Source organism: Callithrix jacchus, chromosome 15 (assembly GCF_049354715.1).
Source record: "Callithrix jacchus isolate 240 chromosome 15, calJac240_pri, whole genome shotgun sequence".
NCBI lineage: Eukaryota > Metazoa > Chordata > Mammalia > Primates > Cebidae > Callithrix > Callithrix jacchus.
Window position 1 is genome coordinate 10275563 of NC_133516.1, and position 21701 is coordinate 10297263.

The following is a 21701-nucleotide window of genomic DNA, read 5'->3' on the forward strand; positions in this document are numbered from 1 at the left end:
CCAGGAATGGCTCACCTGAAACCTCACAGGAGCTGAGTTGAGTGGGTAGAAGGGGACAATAAAGGACAAATGGGAAGGGAGTGCTTAGCTACCCAGGAGATAAGGACCGAAGGCAGCCGGACCTCAGAGTTGTGAGGGCCAGGGCCAGGTCTGCTATGCCTACTGTCGTGATCCCATCACCTGTTGAATACTCCTCAGCGAGAGTGGTTTCAGGTAAATGTTTTTGCTCTAATTGCTATGAGTTGCAAAGCAAATGGGAAATGAAAAGATAGAGGAAAATGTTGTCTATTTCTTCAAGAAGTGTGGCTGTTAGGGAAGAAAATAGGGTGATGCCTAGAGGAGCTGTAGAATCAGAAGAGGTTTTCTGCTTTTGGTTTTTGGCAGTTGGGCATTGGAAGCAACTTAAATATATTTGTAAAAGTAGCAAAGAGGGGGCCGGGCATGGTGGCTCACGCCTGTAATCCCAGCACGTTGGGAGGCCGAGGCGGGTGGATCACGAGGTCAAGAGATCGAGACCATCCTGGTCAACATGGTGAAACCCTGTCTCTACTAAAAATACAAAAAATTAGCTGGGCATAGTGGCGCATGCCTGTAATCCCAGCTACTCAGGAGGCTGAGGCAGGAGAATTGCCTGAACCCAGGAGGCGGAGGTTGTAGTGAGCCGAGATCGCGCCATTGCACTCCAGCCTGGGTAACAAGAGAGAAACTTCGTCTTGTTAAAAAAAGTAGCAAAAGTAGCAAAAAAAAGTAGCAAAGAGGTAAAGGAGAGGCTGAAGACAAGAAGAGGGTATTGATAGATGGAGATCCAAGAGAAACAATGTAGGATACACTAACACACACTCTTTGCCTTACGCACTTTTTGGCATACAGTATAAGGGCATCAGATTTTTAAATATTTTGATCCTTAGAGGAAAGTCTTCTCTCTTGTTTTGTTTCGTTTTGTTTGTGACACAGAGTCTCACTTTGTTTCCCAGGCTGGCGTGCAGTGGCCCAATCTCAGCTCACTGCAACCTCTGCCTCCTGGGTTCAAGCAATTCTCCTACCTCATCCTACTGAGTAGCTAGGACTATAGGGGCGTGCCACCACGCCCGGCTAATTTTAGTGTTTTTAGTAGACATAGGGATTCACTACATTGGCCAGGCTGGTCTTGAACTCCTTACCTCAAGTGATCTGTCTGCCTTGGCTTCCCCAAGTGCTGGGGTTACTTGCAGGTGTGAGCCACCATGCCTAGCCTCTCTTGCTTTTATTTCTGAAAACTTTCTGGTATAAAATTCCTAGTTCTGGAAAAATGTAAGTAGAAGAAAAGAAATTTCATCAAAGTATGAAACACCAGTCACACACACACATTATATATAAATATATGGTATATACAAATTATATGTTATATAAAATGTAATATATATATTTAAGGAATGATTAGGGAAGCTAGGAAGGATTATAAATGAAATAAGATTGACCATGAGCACTCTCTATTTTTTATACATTAAAAATTTCACATAATAAAACATTTTTATAAAGCATTAAACAGTTGTCAAAATCAAATGCTCATTATTTACTCACTCCTTGAGTTCTGAAATGATGATAAGAACTTGGGCAGTGTAAAACAATAGTTAATTGAGTATCATTAGTGAAAACTGCATTAGATAACTTTCTACATTCTCAACCTCTTTAATTTTCCAATCTGATAGGTAACAAACAAGTTAACTAATTGCTTTATTGACAATTATTTTAATTATTACTAACATTGAGCAACTCTCCTATGCTTACTGGCTATTTATTATTATTCTTCCTTGGTTGACTTTTAAAATATTCTTTGCCAATTATATTCATTTCCTATAACAAATTACCACAAAGTTGATGGCTTAAAACAACAGAAATTTATTCTCTCACAGTTCTGGAAGCCAGAAGTGGAAATCAGTATCACTGAACAGAAATCAAGGCGTCAGTAGGGCCACACTTCCTCTGGAGTCTCCACGGGTGACTCTGTTCCTTGCCTCCTCCATCTTCTGTGGCTACCAGCATCCCTTGGATTGCAGCCACATTACTCCAGTTTCAAGGCTAGCATCTTCAAACACCTCTCTGCTCCATATTCACATCAATTTCTTTTCTTTCTTTTCTTCCAAAGCAAGGAAGGAGAAGAGGACCATGATTCTGGCTGAAAATCAAGTTGATACATAAAGCAAAATCCATTTGCCCCTTTGCTATGACCTGAATGTATCCCCCCAAAAGCATGTGTTCAAAATGTAATCTCCAATTTAACAGTGTTGGACAGTGGAGCCTAAGGGGAGGTGTCTAGGTCATGAGTGTTCCATCCTCATGAGTGGATAGAAGCTGGTTATGAAAGAGCTCGTAAATTTGATGGATGGTTCTTTCTTGCCCTCTTGCACTTCCATCCTCTGCCACGGGCTGATGCAACAAGACCCTCACCTGCTGCCAGATCCTTGATCTTGGACTTCTCAGCCTCCAGAACAATAAAAAATAAATTTCTGTTTATTATAAATTACCCACTCTTATATATTATGCTGTAGCGACACAGAATGATGACACCCCTTCTTATAATAATATTTGTAAGTGCGTTTAGGGCCTGCTCAGATGATAATCTCATTTCACTCTATTTCCCTGAAGTCTACCCAGGAGATCCAGAGTTAAGGACAGCTAGGCCACAGAGCTGCGAGGCTGTCTGTTTTACTTATCACAATCCCGTTATAGAATTAACTGAACCACGCCTTCATAGCCTCTTCATCCTGTTTCTTTTTTCTTTTCCTGATGTCAAATAAAGTAACACTCACAGGTTCCAGGGTTTAAGCTGTGGATATCTCTTTGTAGGCCAGTTTTTAGTTTCCCACACTCATTTTTTATATTGCCTTTTTGAAAAATAAATGTTTTATATTGGAATAATTTTAGATTCACAGACGTGTTGTAAACCTAGCACAGGGTTCTCATGTGTCTTTCACCCAGTTTCCCTAGGATGATTTTTAAAATGTTTTATTTCTTTAAAACTTTGTTTCGAGATTTTTAGGTGCTAATAAATTTGGGTATAGTGTTTATTTTTAGAATAAATTGTTTTGGAAAAAAAAGTTTATTTTGTCCTTTTTAATTTAAAGTGAGATCCCAGTTATCCATCTCCTATTTTCCAAAGCAAGGAAGGAGAAGAGGACCATGATTCTGGCTGAAAATCAAGTTGATACATAAAGCAAAATCACACAATTTCACTCGGACCAGCAACTAGTAAACAGCCATGACTGTCAAATGTGGGAGAAAGTTTTAGTAAGATGAATGTGACAATTCCCAAAGGTTCTTTTATACCTTGTCAATAAGTTTCCATATAGATTTTGTTTCATTTGCTCAAGAACAGCTTGGGATATTGTAAGATTTTATTTTAGAAGGAAAAATGGAACGTAGTAGATTTCAATTTTGCATGTCAGTGTGTACCAAGAGAAAGGGTATGTAGGTTAGTTATCCCATCTATTAGTCCCATGTGATGTCATTAAATGAGACATTGACTAACTTGAATTAATTATAGACAGTCATGCATCAAGTCATGATAGGCATACATTCTGAGAAATGTGTCTTTAGGCTATTTCATCATTGTGCAAACCTCACAAAGTGTACTTATGTGTAGCCTGCTGCATATCTAGGCTACGTATGTGGTAGAGTCTATCGCTCCTAAGCTACAAACAGGTACAGCATGTTAGTGTACTGAATATTACAGACCATTGTAAAGCAATGGTAAGTATTTGTGTATCTAAACACAGAAAAGATACAGTAAAAATATGGTATGAAAATAAAAGATGGTGCTCCTGTAGAGGGCACTTACCGTGAATGAAGTGTGCAGGACTGGAAATTGCTCTGGACGAGAAGGTGAGTGGTAAGTAAATGTGAAGGCCCAGGACATTACTGTACACTATTGCACACTTTATAAATACTGTATACTTAGGCTTCACTAAATTTATCTAAAAGTTAATAAATTTACTTTAGCTTACTGTAATGTTTTTACTTTATAAACTTCTTAATTAAAAAAAAATTTCCTACTCTTTTAATAACATTTAGCTTAAAACACAAACATTGTACAACTGTATAAAAATGTTCTTTATACCCTTATTCTATAAGCTTTTAAAATATTTTTACAATTTTTATATTTTTTAACTTAATTTTTTAAAATTAAAAACAAAGACACAGACACACACATCAGCCCCAGTCTACGTTGGGTCAGGACCATCAAATCACTGTTTTCCATCTCCACATCTTGTCCCACTGGAAGGTTTTCAGAGGCAATAATATGTATGAAGCTGTTATCTTCCACGGTAATGTCTTCTTCTGGAATAGCGTTTGAATGATTAACTGCAACCGTTTTAAAGTGAACTTTTTAAAAATAAGGAGTACACTCTAGTGATTAAATTATAGCATAGTAAAGATATAAGCTTCGTGGTTTATTATCACTGTGAAGTACATACTGAACAAAAGTGTGTGTGCTTTACACCTGTGTGACTGGCAGCACAGTAGGTTCTTCACACCACCATTACTACAGACAGGTGGATTATGCATTGCACTATGACGTCAAGGCAGCTGTAAGGTCACTAGCTGATGGGAATTCTCAGCTCAGTTATAATCTTGTGGGCCCACTGTTTGTTGTCTCTTGTGAACGGAATCGTTATGTGGCTCATGATTGTATTACTTAGGAATATTATGGAGTGTGATTTGATCAAAACAATGTTGATATATCTGGGGGGTCAGGTAAGCCACTCTAAATTCCACACAATTTCAGGCGTTTGGTGGGACGAGCACATGATCAGTGGTTACATTTTCACATTCATTTTTATTTGTTTTCTGGTACTTGATGTTTGTCATCAAATATAGATTTGGCAACAGAGATCTGTGGACTGATTTGTTGGGATTAAGGAAACAGAAGGTAAAATTCTATTTAAAGACTCGATTTGATGATGATACATTTTTAACTTCTTTATGACCAGCTACGTTGCTATCGTGAAGAATCAACCTGATCCTCTTAGTATAGGCAGTAGCAGAACAATCATCTGCTTCCCACTACACCATCTGGAGAAAGCTGCTGGTTGAATGACTTTATATATGATGCATGAGAGACTAATAAAAAAAGCAAACCTTTTATTATAAAAGTTTGAGATCTCAGAACTCCTCAAGCCACCACAGTCTTCGAATAATGTTTTCTCAATGGCTTTGGGCCAATTACTTAGCCTCTTTACCTCAGCTTCTCAATTGGAAAAATGGGAACTGTTATAGTGTGATTAATTTATCTCCTAAGGGGGTTGTTTATATTAATTAACTGCTGTTAAGGGCTTTGAAGATGAAAAGTGCTAACTGCTTATGTCATGATTACCCATGGAATAGTGGAATATGATAACTGCTTCGCTAGATAAATGACTAAACCTGATACGCACAAACTGTGAAATCAGTAGGAGGGGTTAAGAACCCGGGCAATGAGACAGTTGAGGAACTAAACTCATCAAGGAATATATTAGTTTTGTGTTAGCCTTGATTAAAGCTGTTTAAACTAACTTCTGAAATATACGTTTAAAATTTCTTAATGCAGGCATCACATTTTGCTTTGCCAGTACCTATAATGACATTTCTTTCATTATATATTTTCTCTATAAACCCAAATAAATCTGCCTCGACTCATATTCTAGAAGAAACTGATTATTTCAAGTTACTCTTTTTGAGTGTGCTCATACCCACCCACACATGACACGCAGATTGTTATTTTTGACAGGGTAGAACATTCTCCTTCTTATTTGCAGTGTTCGAAGAAAATCAAATACATGAGTGGAGCATAAATGGCTATTGCTTTTATCTAATTTTATATCTAAAATTATACTTTAAGTTCTGGGATCCATGTGCAGAACATGCAGGTGTGTTACATAGGTATACATGTGCCATGGTGGTTTGCTGCACCCATCAACCTATCATTTACATTAGGCAGTTCTCCTAATGCTATCCCTCCCCTTGCCCCCCTCACCCACCAAAAGGCCCCAGTGTGTGATGTTCCCCTCCCTGTGCCCATATGTTCTCACTGTTCAACTTACCAGTGAGAACATGTGGTGTTTGGTCTTCTGTTCCTTTATTAGTTTGCTGAGAAAGATGGTTTCCACCTTTATCCATGTCCCTGTAAAGGACATGAACTCATTCTTTTCTAGGGCTGTATAGTATTCCATGTTGTATATGTGCCACATTTTCTTTATCCAGTCTAACACTGATGGGCATTTTGGTTTGTTCCAAGTCTTTGCTATTGTGAATAGTGATGGAACAAACATACGTGTGCATGTGTCTTTATAGTAGAATGATTTATACTCCTTTGGGTACTTACCCCATGTGGGATTGCTGGGTCAAATGGTATTTCTAGTTCTAGATCCTTGAGGAATTGACACACTGTCTTCCACAATGGTTGAACTAATTTACACTCCTGCCAACTGTGTAAAAGTGTTCCTATTTCTCCATATCCTCTCCAGCTCTGTTGTGTCCTGACTTTTTAGTGATCGCCATTCTAACTGGCATGAGCTGGTATCTCATTGTGGTTTTGATTTTCATTTCTCTAATGACCAGTGATGATGAGCTTTTTTTCCATAAGTTTGTTGCCTGCATAGATATCTTCTTTTGAAAAGTGTCTGTTCATATCCTTTGCCCACTTTTTGATGGGGTTGTTTGTTTTTTTTTTTTTTTTTTGTAAATTTGTTTAAATTCCTTGTAGATTCTGGATATTAACTGTTTGTCAGATGGATAGATTGCAAAATTTTCTTCCATTCTGTAGGTTGCCTGTTCGTTGTGATGATAGTTGCTTTTGCTGCACAGAAGATCTTTAGTTTAATTAGATCCCATTTGTCAATTTTGGCTTTTGTTGACATTGCTTTTGGTGTTTTAGTCATGAAGTCTTTACCTATGCCTATGTCCTGAATGGTGTTGCATAGGTTTTCATCTAGGGTTTTTATGGTTTTAGGTCTTATGTTTAAATCTTTAATCCATTTTTAGTTAATTTTTGCATAAGGTGTAAGGAAGGGGTCCAGTTTCAGTTTTCTGCATAATGGCTAGCCAGTTTTCCCAACACCATTTATTAAATAGAGAATCTTTTTTCCATCGCTTGTTTTTGTCAGGTTTGTCAAACATCAGATGGTTGTAGAAGTGTGGTGTTATTTCTGAGCCCTCTGCTCTGTTCCATTGGTCAATATCTCTATTTTGTTACCAGTACCATGCTGTTTTGATTACTGTAGACTTTTAGTATAGTTTGAAGTTAGGTAGTGTGATGCCTCCAATTTTGTTCTTTTTGCTTAGAATTGTCTTGGCTATATAGGCTCTTCTTTTGGTTCCATATGAAACTTAAAGTAGGTTTTTCTAATTCTTGAAGAAAGTAAATGGTAGCTTCATGGGGATAGCATTGATTCTGTAAATTACTTTTGGCAGTATGGCCATTTTCTTAATATTGATTCTTCCTACCCATTTTCATGTTTTTGCATTTGTTTGTGTCTTCTATCATTTCCTTGAACAGTGATTTATAGTTTTCTTTAAGGAGATCCTTCACAACCCTTGTAAGTTGTATTTCTAGGTATTTTATTCTCTCTGTAGCAATTGTGAATGGTAGCTTACTCATGATTTCACTCTGTTTGTCTATTATTGGTGTATAGAAATGCTTGTGATTTTTGCTCATTGATTTCGTATGCTAAGACTTTGCTGAAGTTACTTATCAGCTTAAGGAGATTTTGGGCTGAGGCAATGGGGTTTTCTAAATATGCAATCATGTCATCTGCAAACAGATATAATTTGTCTTCCTTTCTTCCTGTTTGAATGCTTTGTATTTTTTTCTCTTGCCTGATTGCCCTGGCCAGAACTTCCAACACTATGTTGAATAAGAGTGGTGAGAGAGGGCATCCTTGTCTTGTGCTGGTTTTCAAAGAGAATGCTTCCAGCTTTTGCTTTCAGTATGATATTGAGCCAATGAATATTTAAGGATATTAATTTACTTCCTCTAATAGTCTTTTAAGAAATCCAAAAAATAAACATGGAATAAAGAAATAAAATGTCAAACTTCAAGCTTCAGCTCTGACTGAGGACTGTGTTTTGGCATTGACCGTATCATTACCTGCCTAGTTATGAGGTTGTACTTCTGCATAGCTCGTTAGAATTTACCTTTAATTTTATAGCAAACCATAACTGTAAGGCCAGTGTGTTCTTGTCAACGTTTATTGCGTGGGCATAAATTTTTCAAGGGTGTATATTAAAGAAAAGTAAAAGGACAGAGTCTCTCCAAAGTTCTTTGGATTAAGAGTCTTAATGATACTTTAAAATATTTCATTCAGAGTATCATTTTGGGAACTTTCTCTAGCATTCTAATGATCCACAGATGATATTTAATACCAATTCATTTTGAGACAATTAATAGACTTAAAATTTTTTCTCAAGTTTTCTTTCCTTACTTATGTATATGCCACTTTGTTTTTAAAAAGGATTTAAGGAATACTTCTTTATTAGAACATGCCTTCTCTATATTGCAATATAATTCTCAAAGCTGAGGAACGTATCCATAGTGGGATATGGGAAAGCACAAATTTAGATTAATTCTCATTAAAATGCTTAGTATTCATGCCTTAGAGATATCACAGTGTAGTAAAAAGCATATCAAATTTTTAGTCAAAAATCTGATTTTCATTCTCTGGCACTTACTTGATGGTGCAATTTTGACAAATCTTTTGACATCAGTATTCCTACCTATAAGCTGGAAATAATATCTTCATCATAGACTTACTGTAAGGATTAAATAATTAATGTTTATGAGAGAGTGTCTGGCGTCTGGTAGGCACTGCACACATTTTATTGAACCGTTTCGGCCAGTAAAAATCCCTACAAAAGGGCCACTTCATATTTTTACCTAAAAGCTTGTGCTTGCATCAGTTCTGTTTCTGTAAATAGTTCATTGATGAATGGTTCCTACAACTATAATGTGGTTGTAGCTTTCTCATGCCGTAACATTTATCTTAAAAGCTAATTTTATTTTATTTTCCTTCCCTCCCTCCCTCCCTCCTTTTCTTTCTTTTCCTTCCTTCCTTCCTTCTCTTTCTTCACTTTCTCTCTTTCTCTTTTTCTTTCTTCAGGGTCTTGCTGTATCACCCAGGCAGGAGTGCAGTGGTGTGATCATGGCTCAGTGCAGCCCGGCCCCCATCGCTCAAGCAATCTTCTCTCCTTCTGAGTATCTGAGACCACAGGTGCACACCACGATGCCTGGCTAATTTTTGTATCTTTTGCGGAGACAGAGTCTCACTATGTTTCCCGGGTTGGTCTTGAATTCCTTGGCTCAAGTAATCCTTCTGCCTTGGCATCCCAAAGTGCTGGGATTACAGGCATGAGCCAATGCATGGAAAATGCTAATTTTCTTTTAAAGAATTTAATTTTAAGGGGAAAAAGGCTTGTCCTTAATTATTTTTCAATTGAGAAATCAGTGGTTTAAAGGAGGCATCCTACGACTTCATTTTAAACATAATCTTTCAGAATGATGAATGAGGGTTTACTTTATGACTTGAGTTTGTTTAACAGCGTAAACTTTTACAGCCTTGATGTGTCCCTGAATTCTGTTTTCAGGCTTCAGCTACCACTTCAATGAATAAAGCATCGGTCCCTTAGACAAGTGACAAGGAAATCCTCATCTAACCTTAAAAAGAGAGAGAAAGGAATGGGGAAGTGCCTAAGCCTAACAGAGGAGTCAGTCTTCTCAGAATCCAAGCCCAGATAAATATTTGAACGGGAATGGTATCTTCCTATGTGTGGCGGAAGATGCGTCCCTTTCTGGCCGCAATTTTTGGCAGGCTGGCGTGTTGACTTTATCACCTCGGGATCACTCGGGTTTCGGACGCGTAGCCGCGGGCTTCCGCTTGCGCATGCGCACAGCCCCGCTTGTGGCTCGCCAAGACCAGGCCGCAGGCGCAGTCCCGAGAGTGCTCTAGGAACAGCTCCTGGCGGTCTTCCGCCTTGGACCCCAGCCTTCAACTTCCCATCCCTGCTGCTTAATCAGCCTTCACCAAACGTCATTTTAGCTATATCTGCTTAACATTCCTGGAAGTCAGAAGTCTTTGCACAGCAGATAGAACCGACGACATCCCTATCGGAAGATCAGCTCAGCTTTCCTCATTTCAGTCTGGGGGTAAAACTCCATACGTTTGGATTAAATGGGAGGAAAAGCAAGAGGCAGATAAAAATGTTTGCAGGTTCGGGTTGTAGACCTAAAAAGGTTTTAAAAGATGTGTAGACCACAGCAGTCTGGTAAATACAGATCTTTAACAAGGTCCGCTTGTTGACACAGTGCAGCGGGCAGTTTAAAACGCCATTTGGGAGGTACTTTAACCGTCCTACACGTGGATACCACCCAGGTTGCCCACTTTATTGGCTGGCATCTAAGAGAGAGATGGATTCAAGAGGCCATTTCTGGGGGCAGAACACTCTGGTACCCAGTGCTCAGATTCTCACCACCAGTGGCCCCCAACCCCATGACCTGATGAGGCGGATGCCCAAGAGTTAGTTTGAAGAATGTCATCACGCTCTTAGATGAAGTAAGAATGCCAGACATAATGTATTATCCAAATGAGAACCATCTGTTGTTTGTAAGTATTTTTAAGTATTTGCAAAGTTTTCAAAAAATAGTTTTGCTTGCTTTTGAAAGTCACTCCATGACAAAATGATTATGTCACATGCCTTTTCTTAGTTCATTTCAGGCTTTATCTTTGAGAGATTAAGAATTTTAATTATTATGATTGTTATATTAAAGTAACAAATCATTGTTTATCATTAGCATTTTGATCCACTTGCCTTTTTGAACTGGATCTCTCCCCCTTGCCATAAGCTTTGTTCTTTCAGCTAGACTTCATTATTTTTTTAAATTTCAGCAGGTTACTGGGAAACAGGTGGTGTTTGGTTACACAAATAAGTTCTTTACTGGTGATTTCTGAGATTTTGGCGCATCTGTCACTCAAGCAGTGGACACTATACCCATTGTGTTTTCTTATTACTCTTCACCCCCTCCCACTTTCTGCCACCCAGTCCCCAGAGTCCATTGGATCATTCTTATGCCTTTGCATCCTCATAGCTTAGCTCCCACTTATAAGTGAGAACATATGATGTTTGATTTTTCCATTCCTGAGTTACTTCACTTAGAATAATGGTCTCCAACCCCATCCAGGTTGCTGCAAATGCCATTATTTCATTCCTTTTTATGGCTGAGTAATGCATGTTGTGTATTTTATATTTATATTTATATATATATATGTGTGTGTGTGTGTATGTGTGCGTGTATAAAATACACACCATGTATATATATACATTATATATATACAGCATGTATATACATACACATATCTATTATATGTTTGTGTGTGTGTGTATATGTGTGTGTGTGTGTGTGTGTATATATATATATATATAATTTTATCCATTTGCTGATTGATGGGCATTTGGACTGGTTCCGTATTTTTGTAATGGCAAATTGTGCTGGTATAAACCTGCATGTGCAAGTATCTTTTTCATATAATGACTTCTTTTCCTCTGGGTAAATACCCAGTGGTGGGATTGCTGGATCAAATGGTAGTTCTACTTTTAGTTCTTTAAGGAATCCCCACACTGTTTTGTACTAGTTTACATTCCCACCAACAATGCAGAAGTGTTCCCTTTTCACCACATCCACACTGACATCTATTATTTTTTGATTTTTTGATTATGGCCATTCTTGCAGGAGTAAGACGGTATCACATTATGGTTTTGATTTGCATTTTCCTGATAATTAGTGATGCTGAGCATTTTTTCATATGCTTATTGGCCACTTGTATATGTTCTTTTGAGAACCGTCTATTTATGTCCTTAGCCCAGTTTTTGATGGGATTGTGTTTCTTGCTGATTTGTTTGAGTTCCTTGTAGATTTTGGATGTTAGTCCTTTGTTGGATGTATAGATTGCGAACATTTTCTCTCATTCTGTAGGTTGTCTGTTTACTCTGCTGATCTATTCTTTTGCTGTGCAGAAGCTTTTTAGTTGAATTAAGTCCAATCTATTTATTTTAGCTTTGTTGCATTTGCTTTTGGGTTCTTGGTCATGAAGTCGTTGCCTAAGTCAATGTCTAGAAGGGTTTTTCCAATTTTATTTTATAGAATTTTTATGGTTTCAGGTCTTAAATTTAAGTCCCTGATCCAACTTGAGTTTATTTTTGTGTAGGGTAAGAGGCGAGGATCCAGTTTCATTCTCCTACATGTGGCTAGCCAATTATCCCAGCACCATTTATTGAATAGGGTGTCCTTTCCCCACTTTATGTTTTTATTTGCTTTGTCAAAGATCAATTGTCTTTCAGCCAGACTGAGAGGGTTGGCAAGGCCCAGGTCTTCAATAGTCAACAAAAACAGGAATATGATGTTCATTCTAGTACTCAGCTTATTCCTCAGAGCAAAGGCTGGAATAAATAACCAATTTTAAAATAAGAAAAGTGGTTTGGGCTAGGTGCAGTGGTTCATGCCTGTAATCCCAGTACTTTGGGAAGCTGAGGCAGGCAGATCATTTGAGGTCCTGAGTTCAAGACCAGCCTGACCAACATAGTGAAACCTCATCTCTACTAAAAATACAAAAAATTAGCTGGGCATGGTGGTCACATCTGTAATCTCAGCTTCGTGGGATGCTGAGGCAGGAGAATTGCTTGAACCTGGGAGGCAAAGGTTGCCATGAGCCAAGATCACACCACTGCACCTGGGAGACAGAGCAAGATTCCCTCTAAAAAAGAAAGAAAGAAGGAGCGGCGGGGAGGAGAGAGAGAGAGAGAGAGGAAGGGAGGGAGGGAGGGAAGGAAGGAAGGAAGGAAGGAAGGAAGGAAGGAAGGAAGGAAGGAAGGAAGGAAGGAAGGAAGGAAGGAAGGGAAGGAAGGAAGGAAGAAAAGTGGTCTGATTTTTGCAAAGCATGAAAGCATTCACCCAAATTTGCAAAGCTAGGGTCTAATAAACCTGCCAGTGACTTTGTGGACAATTTATGAGCTTTTTACAAAGATAGATAGAATTAAATGAGATAATGTTTGTAGAGGATTGCACATAGAGTCTGGCACACAAGGTAACCCTAAATTTAAAAAAAGCAATTATAGGCTGGGCACAGTGGCTCATGCCTGTAATCCCAGCATTTTGGGAGGCAGAGGTGGGCAGATCACGAGGTCAAGAGGTTAAGACCAACCTGGCCAACATGGTGAAACCCCATCTCTACTAAAATTACAAAAATTAGCTGAGCATAATGGCGCATGCCTGTAGTCCCAGCTACTCAGGAGGCTGAGGCAGGAGAATCGCTTAAACCCGGGAGGTGGAGGAAGCAGTGAGCTGAGATCATGCCACTGCACTCCAGCCTGGTGACAGAGTGAGACTCCATCTAAAAAAAAAAGAACAATTACAAGGCTGATAATACTGCTTGGTATAACAAGCCTCCAGATTTTATTGAAATCAAAGAGTGGGAGAAGTGGAAGATCATGTTAACCATTGCTCATATAGCTGTTCTGCAGTGCTCTGGAACTTCTTGGATCCCTGTGAAAACATCTCCCTTTGTTGTTATAGTCAGATTTACTCTGGAGAAACATTCTACAGCATTTCTCAAACTGCATTGGCTTGTGCCTGTCTGGCATTAACCATATGCCAGTAAGAATAGTTTGGGTTTTACTGAAAGTTGGATAAAGGTCTGGGGTCTTATCATTTGGGTCCCCAAACAGTCAACTTTGGCTTTGGCTAGCAAGTTTCCTCCAGACTTTGGTAGATTCACATCCTGGGTTTCCCAGGATAGCGTCATCAGTTTGTAACTCACTTCGTTGCCCTGACTCTATTCTTGACCAACCTGCGGTGTAAGAACCTTGGCTCCTAGTGGTTGTTCAAGACTTGGCAGGTGGGCTAAACTCTAAGATGCTGTTTTACAAGACGGGAGATCTTGCTCTGGCTGGAGCTGGATGCAGCAGCTTCACTGAGGTGGTAGATTGCAAGTAGCAGAGGGGAGGCAGGAATGTGCCAGCTCAGTCTGAAACTGGCTCAAGTCCCAAATCATCATTAACTTTTCCAAGAGTGAACCCCAATTCAATGACCAACCTCAAGCCAGCCTTCGGAACTTGGCATCACTGTCGAAGAGCCAGACCCCACCAGGACTGGAAATGCCTTCAGGTACACTGGGCCTGCAGACTCAGTGAGTAGCTGTCCACTTCTGTGGCCTGATAATGGTTAGCTCTGTATTCCCACCCAAATCTCACCTGGAATTGTAATAATCCCCATGTGGCTAGGGCGGGACCAGGTAGAGTTAACTGAATCATGGGAACAGTTTCCCCCGTGCTGTTCTAGTGATAGTGAGTGAGTTCACACGCGATCCAATAGTTTTATAAGGGGCTTTCTGCTTTGCTTGGCACTCCTTCTCTCTCCTGCCACCCTGTGAAGAGGTGCCTGCCACCATGCTTGTAAGTCTCCTAAGCACCCTCCCCCAACACCCACCCCACAGCCATGTGGGACTGTGAGTCAGTTAAACCTCTTTTCTTTATAAATTACCCAGTCTCAGATATTTCTTCATAGCAGCATGAGAATGAACTAGTACATGGCCATTGTGATTTCAAGAAAGCAAACCCTCAAATTTTAGAATCAATGTACCAAAGTCTTAGTCTTACCTGAGGATACCAGATGCCTCCTAACAGCCTCTTTTCAGAGAGCAGAAGCAGAGAGTTACTCTCCGTTACTTGTCACTTTCTGTTTTTCTGTCCTTGTGCCCTTGTGGATGATTGGGTTGTATGTGTTGGATGGGGGATGTGGATTTCATAAGCCTACACCAGGACAAGTTGGGCAGTGAAGCTGACCTGAGGCGGGGGGACTGAAATCACAGCCTTCTCAACATAGAATGTAGCATCCTGGTTATGACTGAGGCCAGCTTGAGGGCAACTTGGGAGGGTTGGCTCTCCCTCCCCTTTTCTTGAGCCTTAATCCTTTTCCTTCCTGCCTCACTTCCCACATTTCCACCATGCTCTTTATATTTCATCTGTGGCTTTTTAAAAGCCCCCAAAGATATGCATCAGGCTGTTAGTACCGGTTAATCTCAGTGAGGATATTTTCACTTTAAAAGCTCTCTACATTTTTGCGTAATATTACTTGTTGCTTTAAGGATTTATTACTTCTGAAATTAAAAAAAAAAAGTTAATCTGCTATGAGAAACAAGAAAAAAACTAAAATAAAAAAAGAACAAAAAACAAGTTAATAAATATATATATATTTTTCCTTTACCAATCCCCTCCTCCAAGGCTTCTGGCTCAAAAGTGATTCTTCCTTCTATCCTCAATCAACATTTTTATTTCCAGAATGCTGGCTTTTCATCTAGATAGTGATCAAACTATTCGGTTAAAGTAATTTCTCTAATGTGTGTGTGAGGCGTGTTGTTGGGTGATGTTGACATTGACGATTATCCAAGGTGTGTCCGGAGGGCATTTGCGAGCACATTGGCCTGGGGGGTAACCCCTACTGCTGGCTTCATTTAGAAGCTTGAGCATGTTACTTCAAAGGCCTGTATCTCTTGCTTAATTCTTCATCTAACATGCCTAACTAAGAAAATAATACTACTCTGCTTGCTAACCTTACAAAAATACATTTTGCTCTTAGTCTGTGATTGCCCATTGTGGAAATGGTGGTGGTGGGATGCAGGGAGCTGGAGAGAAAAATGGGAGCACCACCTTTCTTTGCAAAGCCAGAAGGTATGTCCCCATTGACCTAGATGTCTCATGAGTTTTTTTTCGCCAAAGGTATATTCACCCTCAAGAGTAACTTGCAGTTGTTAACTACTAAAACTTAAAACACAAACTGCTTTGCTTTGTATGCTTTTTAGACTGACATGACCAAAACATGGTTTCTTGATTGTCATTTCAGTTTTCATAGAGCACCGTGATGGAAGTTGGACTTTCCCGAGGATACACACACCTTTCATACTAAGCACCACCTTGTCCTCGGACTGTTCTTGTACTGGCCTTGTTTACAAAACAGAATTTTTTGAAAGGAGAAAAATGAAATGTTCACTTAAGAAGTGAAATATGAATAAAATTACAGTCTCAAGCCAAGCCTATATTATTTTTAAAATCAGTGAATAAAACAAGGGAAATTAAATCGCAACCTTTACCTGAACTAGTTCTTTTTTTTTAAAAAAAAAATAGTATTCCCGTAGTAGGAAAATAATTCATCTGGCTTGACTGTGTTCATTACCACATAGCTGGCCTGTTGTCTCACACAGGCACCAAGAAGATATGAAGCTAAACCAACAGACCATGATTTGTTGGCTCTACCAAGTATAAACTAGCCACTGGAAAATCAAGTTGAAAACATAGGACACATCTATGAAAGAAACAAGCCACAGCTTGCAGGAGAGAAAATGTTTGCAGAAAAACTCCAGCATTACAGGTTTATCTAAGGTGTGGTCTCCAGTAAGCCTCAGTAATTACCAGGATACCACAGCTAGTGGCTGAAAAATGTGCTTCACAGACTTAACCCTTTCACCCTATCCCTAGACAATTTCTTAGAGGAAATTGCACTCCAGCCAGATTTAGATTAAACAAGAAGACTTGTTTTTATTGTAACTGAAGTTGTTTTTAAACATTGCTACTACGGTCTACTACAGATATTTCTTAACGGTGGCCTTTAGCTTGTTCTTGCTATAATGACAGAGGTTTGCCTTCATTTTATGCTGCATCACAATTGAGAATCTTACACCACTTGGGGGCTTTGTGGTTGAGGGGTAATATGGTGTAGGAGGAAAAAGGAGCTAAAAATTGCATTCTGGTCTTGCCTCTGGCCTGAAGCAAACTTCTTCATAACTTGGATCTCCGTTTTCTTACCCTGTCCATGGCATGATGTGGTCTCTGGGGAACCTTTGAGCTCTACCTCTCCGTTTTTCTATTCTGGGTAAGTGTGACATCAAGAAGCAGTTCTTTCTAATTATAGCCACAAAAATACGTCTAAGTTATTGATTATCACACCTGGATTCAGAAAAGTCATAATATTTTGATTGCTTTGTTTTGTTAAATAATGAGAAAAACTGAAAAAGTATTTGTTTTGGTTTGAATTGTACCCAAGTTAAAAAAAAATCTTCTACCTACGTTACTTCCCTTGAAAATGACCTGATTTGTCTTACTCTGTGTTTTGGATTTTGACATCATATTAACATTTATATGTCCCCTGAGTATATTTCAGTGTTTTCTTTCGAAAGCATTTAGTTTTACATAAAATGTAGGGTTTTAGGTAGAAGATGCCTGAACCTGCACCTGTATTCCTTCTAGAAGCTGCGGCTTTACTCTGCTTTCATAATACGAATAGCCCCTTTCCCATAGAAACTGTGCAAATGCCTATAGCTAGTGGTCCATCAAATCCAATAGTGAGAGGAAAATTCAGGCATAATCTCATCCAGCCCCTCACATTTTGATGATCACAGCATTATAGTAATTAATAACTATCATTCTTCGGGTACTTCCTATAAAGCCAGATATTCTGCTGGGCATGTTACGTTCCTTATCTCATTCAGTTCTTAAAGCAGCTTCATAAACTAGGAGTTATTATTCCCACCCCTGAGAAAGGAAAATTTAAGTAACTTGCCTCCAAGTCCATACACTTAATAACTATTGGAACTGAGACTCAAACTCGGGCCTGTAAGATGCTAAAATCCTTTGATTTTAAACTCTAGTGTACAATGAGGAAATCGAAACCATGTAGCCTCAAGTTAGAGAATTTTGCATGCCCTGTTTCCTCTGCACGGAAAACTCTTCTCCCCATCCTCCATCCCATTCTGCAAGCTCCTACCTACACCTTCTTTAGATCAAATGGCCTTTTCCGTGTTGCTTTCTGTCCTAAGAGATGAGGTCAGTCTCCTCACCACAAGTGTCTTCTCTCATGGCCTCTGTGCTTTTCTTCCACCGTGCCTTCCTAGCGTTTACAAAATACAAAATAAAGTGAAACATTTTTGTGACTACTTGATTATTGTCAACTCCATAAGGACAAGGGTAGTGTCTGACATTTATCTTTTGTTGTCGTTAAATTTAAATAAACTTGAAAAAAGAATCAGTTTAGATTCACAGAAAGGCTGAATAGATAGCACAGGAAGTTCCTGTATATTCTGCATGGAATTTCCCCTATTTGAGCATCTTACGTTAATTACTATGGTAATTACTTTGCCACAACTAAGTACATTACTATTAACTAAATGATTCTTTCTTCAGATTTCACTAGTTTTTATTTGATGTCTTTTTTTCATTCTAGGATTTCACCTGGGAAACACAGTATATTCAGATGATACGTCTCCTTAGGTTCATTTGTTCTGTGACACTTTCTCAGACTTCCCATAGCTTTTGATGACCGTGACAGTTTCAAGAAGTATTAAGCAGATATTTTGTAGAAAGTCCAAAAGTTTGTCTGATGTTTCCTTGAAGTTATACTGAAGTTAATGTGCTTTGAAGAGGAAGACTTCAAAGTTAAAAATGCCTTTCTCATACACTGTCTCAAGGGTGCATAATATCAACATGACTTATCACGATATTAACCTGGCTGAAGTAGTTGTTGACAGATTTCTCCTCTGAGGTTACCCCATTCCCTCCACCCCTTACATGCTCTACTCTTTGGAAGTTCATTACTAAGCACATCCCATATTCATGGTGTTTTGTGGGGAAATAAGCTCTATCTTTTCGAAGAGGGCATATCCACATACATGATTTGGGATTTTTCTATATCGTAGATCTGTCTCCTCTCTCCCATTCATTTGTTTATCCAACTGTCTATATCAGTAGGAACTCACTGATATTTATTTATACTTTGGGTTATAATCCAAAACTGTCATTTATTTTAGGACTCAAATTGTTTCATCTTTCACCATTGGAAGCTCTTTCAAGTTGGTTCCTGTGTGCCACTGATATGCACCCTCCATCGTTTGATCATTTAAGCAGTTCCTTATTTTTTTGTCATTAAAAGATGCTCCTGGCTGGGCGCAGTGGCTCACGCCTATAATTTCAGCACTTTGAGAGGCTGAGGTGGGAGGATTGCTTGAACCCCAGAATTTGAGACCAGCCTGGGCAACACAGTGAGGCCTCATGTCTACAAAAAATAGAAAAATGAGGTGAAAGGATCGCTTGAGCCCAGGAGGTCAAGGCTGCAATGAGCTATGATGGCGCCACGGCACTCCAACCTGGGCAATGGGAGTGAGACCCCGTCTCAAAAAAAAAAAAGATGCTCCAGTTCCAGGCTTATCTTTTATATTTCCTGCCCCAGCCTTAGAGTCAGTTAAGTTTTCAAGAATTTTGTTGAAAACTTTTATTGATCCTTTTATTGAAAAATGGTATTAGAAATCAAGATTGCTAATAGTGTGTCATTACTTCCAGGCCCTTTCAGGGGAGAGAATTAGGAAGAGAGTGTGTGTGTGTGTGTGTGTGTGTGTGTGTGTCTACAGCAACCCATGTATAGGCACATAGCACTAATTTTGCTCTTTCAAACCATCTGTGTCTCTATAAGCTAAACATGAGTTCACACTGATGTCTCTGAATCTAACCCAGTACCATGTGGTTCACTCTAGACTTCCCTCCCGGCTTATCTGTGACTTTCTGTGCCAGCTGGTAGAAATTTAGTTCTCATCATGCACCATCCATTTGCTGATTTGTTCAGTCGAAGTATATCTGTACAGCAGTTTCATAATTGCTGGCCTATACCCCCAGGAGAGAAGTCACCAGCCAGAGTACAGTAAACACAGTACTGTTTTGTTTAGTCTTACGGTTTGCAGTCAAAACACACTTTTTCACAGCTTCCCCAGGGCCCCCACTGACTTATTCACTTTTTATTTTAATTATTATTATTATTTTGAGACAGGGTCTTGCTCTGTCAGCCAGGCTGGAGCACAATGGTGAGATCATGGCTCACTGCAGCCTCAGCTTCTGGGCTCAAGTGATCCTCCTACCGCCACTCCCCAGTAGCTGGGACTATAGGTGCACACCGTCGTGTCTGGCTAATTTTTTGTATGTTTTGTGGAACAGGGTTTTGCCATGTTGCCCAGGCTCGTCTCAAACTCCTGGGCTCCAGCAATCCACCCACCTCAGCCTTACAAAGTGCTGGGACTGCAGGCATGAGCCACTGTGCCAGGCCACTTACTCAGTTTTATTCATTCCAGAGCACAGAACAATACTTGGCATATAAAAAGCCTTTTAAAAATATTTGCTGAACGAGAAAATAATACAAAAATTCATGAAGGTACTCATATTTTTTTTCTTCGTTACCTTATAGTGAGAGTGACCGTGACAACTGATACACATTGCGGTCCAACCCCACATTTCCTATATGCCTTCGCTGATCTACTTTTGTCCATTGAACTTACCTCATCTACATATTATCATATTGGGGGCATGTGAGAACAATAGTGATTATTCCAATAGAGGCTGCCATTTATCCACTAATAGTTCTTGCTACAAGATTTAATGAGATATTCAACTGCTGCAATATATTTCGTGTATTTATTGCTCATTTAAAAAATTCTGCCTATATCAAAATATTTCCTGTGCCTTATAAATATATACACCTACTATGTACCAACAAAAATTTTTAAGAAATTAAACATTTTTTTTCACAAATATTTTATTTAATCCTTCTAAGACCCTGTGAGGTGGGCAGGATGAATGCCTAAAGATGAAAATTTGAGGTTCAGAGGAATTAAATAATGTGACTCAAATCACACAATTAACAAATGGTGAAGTTGGGATTCTTCTGTCAGCCACTGTATCCCCTGGGAGCGTGAGCAAAAGGTTGGGGATGGGGATGAGATGGCGCTGATGGAGTTCGACGTGGCAACCAGGACCCCGAGATACCCTTCCACCCCACCTCCAACACACACTCACCTGGGAGAATACCTGTTACCAGGGTAGAATGAGCATAACTCCATGAAGAATAATTCACGTCTTTAATAAAATTTACCTTCCATCAATGGTAACTACGGCTGTGATAAAGAGAGACAAATCTACAGATGTTTATGCCTTTTATCCATTACCATTGGCGAATTACTCTAGAGCAACTCAGAAACACACACAATTGGACCAGGTTTATTTCTTGGCAAATGGAGGAGTATGAGCTGAGGCCAGATGACCATTTTAAAGGGCTGTCATAAGAAAAATGTAAGTGGGGAGGACATGTGGATGAAGAAGTGATTTTTTATTTAAAAGTGGAAGTCAACACCTTCCCCCGACCGACCCCCTCACTGACTGACTGATTTTTTTTTTAACTTACTTTTTAAACTTATTTATTTATATATTTATTTATTTATTGACTTACTTTTTTTTTTCCTTACTTTTTTTTTTGAGGCAAGGTTTTGCTCTGTCACATAGGCTGGAGTTTACTTATTTATTTATATATATATTTATTTATTGACTTGCTTTTTTTTTTTACTTACTTTTTTTTTGAGACAAGGTTTTGCTCTGTCACATAGGCTGGAGCACAATGGTGAGATCACATAAAAGTAAAAGTCTCCTGTTTTTAAGGACTGTTCCGTGAGCTGTTATGTTGGTTAATCTGTTGGCGAGCAGGGTCAGGGAGTAACTGGGGGATGATTTGACTGGCAGCATGCATTCAAATATGTGGAATGACAGATCATCTTGCCTTTTGCAAGGCAAGTTTATGTTTGGTATTGTAAAGCTCAATAATGAATAAATATGACTTT

General features: G+C 39.2%; 1 long non-coding RNA gene across 1 annotated transcript; it reads left to right on the forward strand.

Annotated features, from left to right (window-relative positions):
- Positions 1 to 9911: 9911 nt before the first annotated feature.
- LOC118147819 (uncharacterized) lies at positions 9912 to 20565 on the forward strand. Its single transcript, XR_004734420.3, has 3 exons — positions 9912 to 10613; positions 15902 to 16927; positions 18275 to 20565. It is a non-coding gene; the product is annotated as an uncharacterized LOC118147819 (long non-coding RNA).
- The last annotated feature ends 1136 nt before the right edge of the window (positions 20566 to 21701 follow it).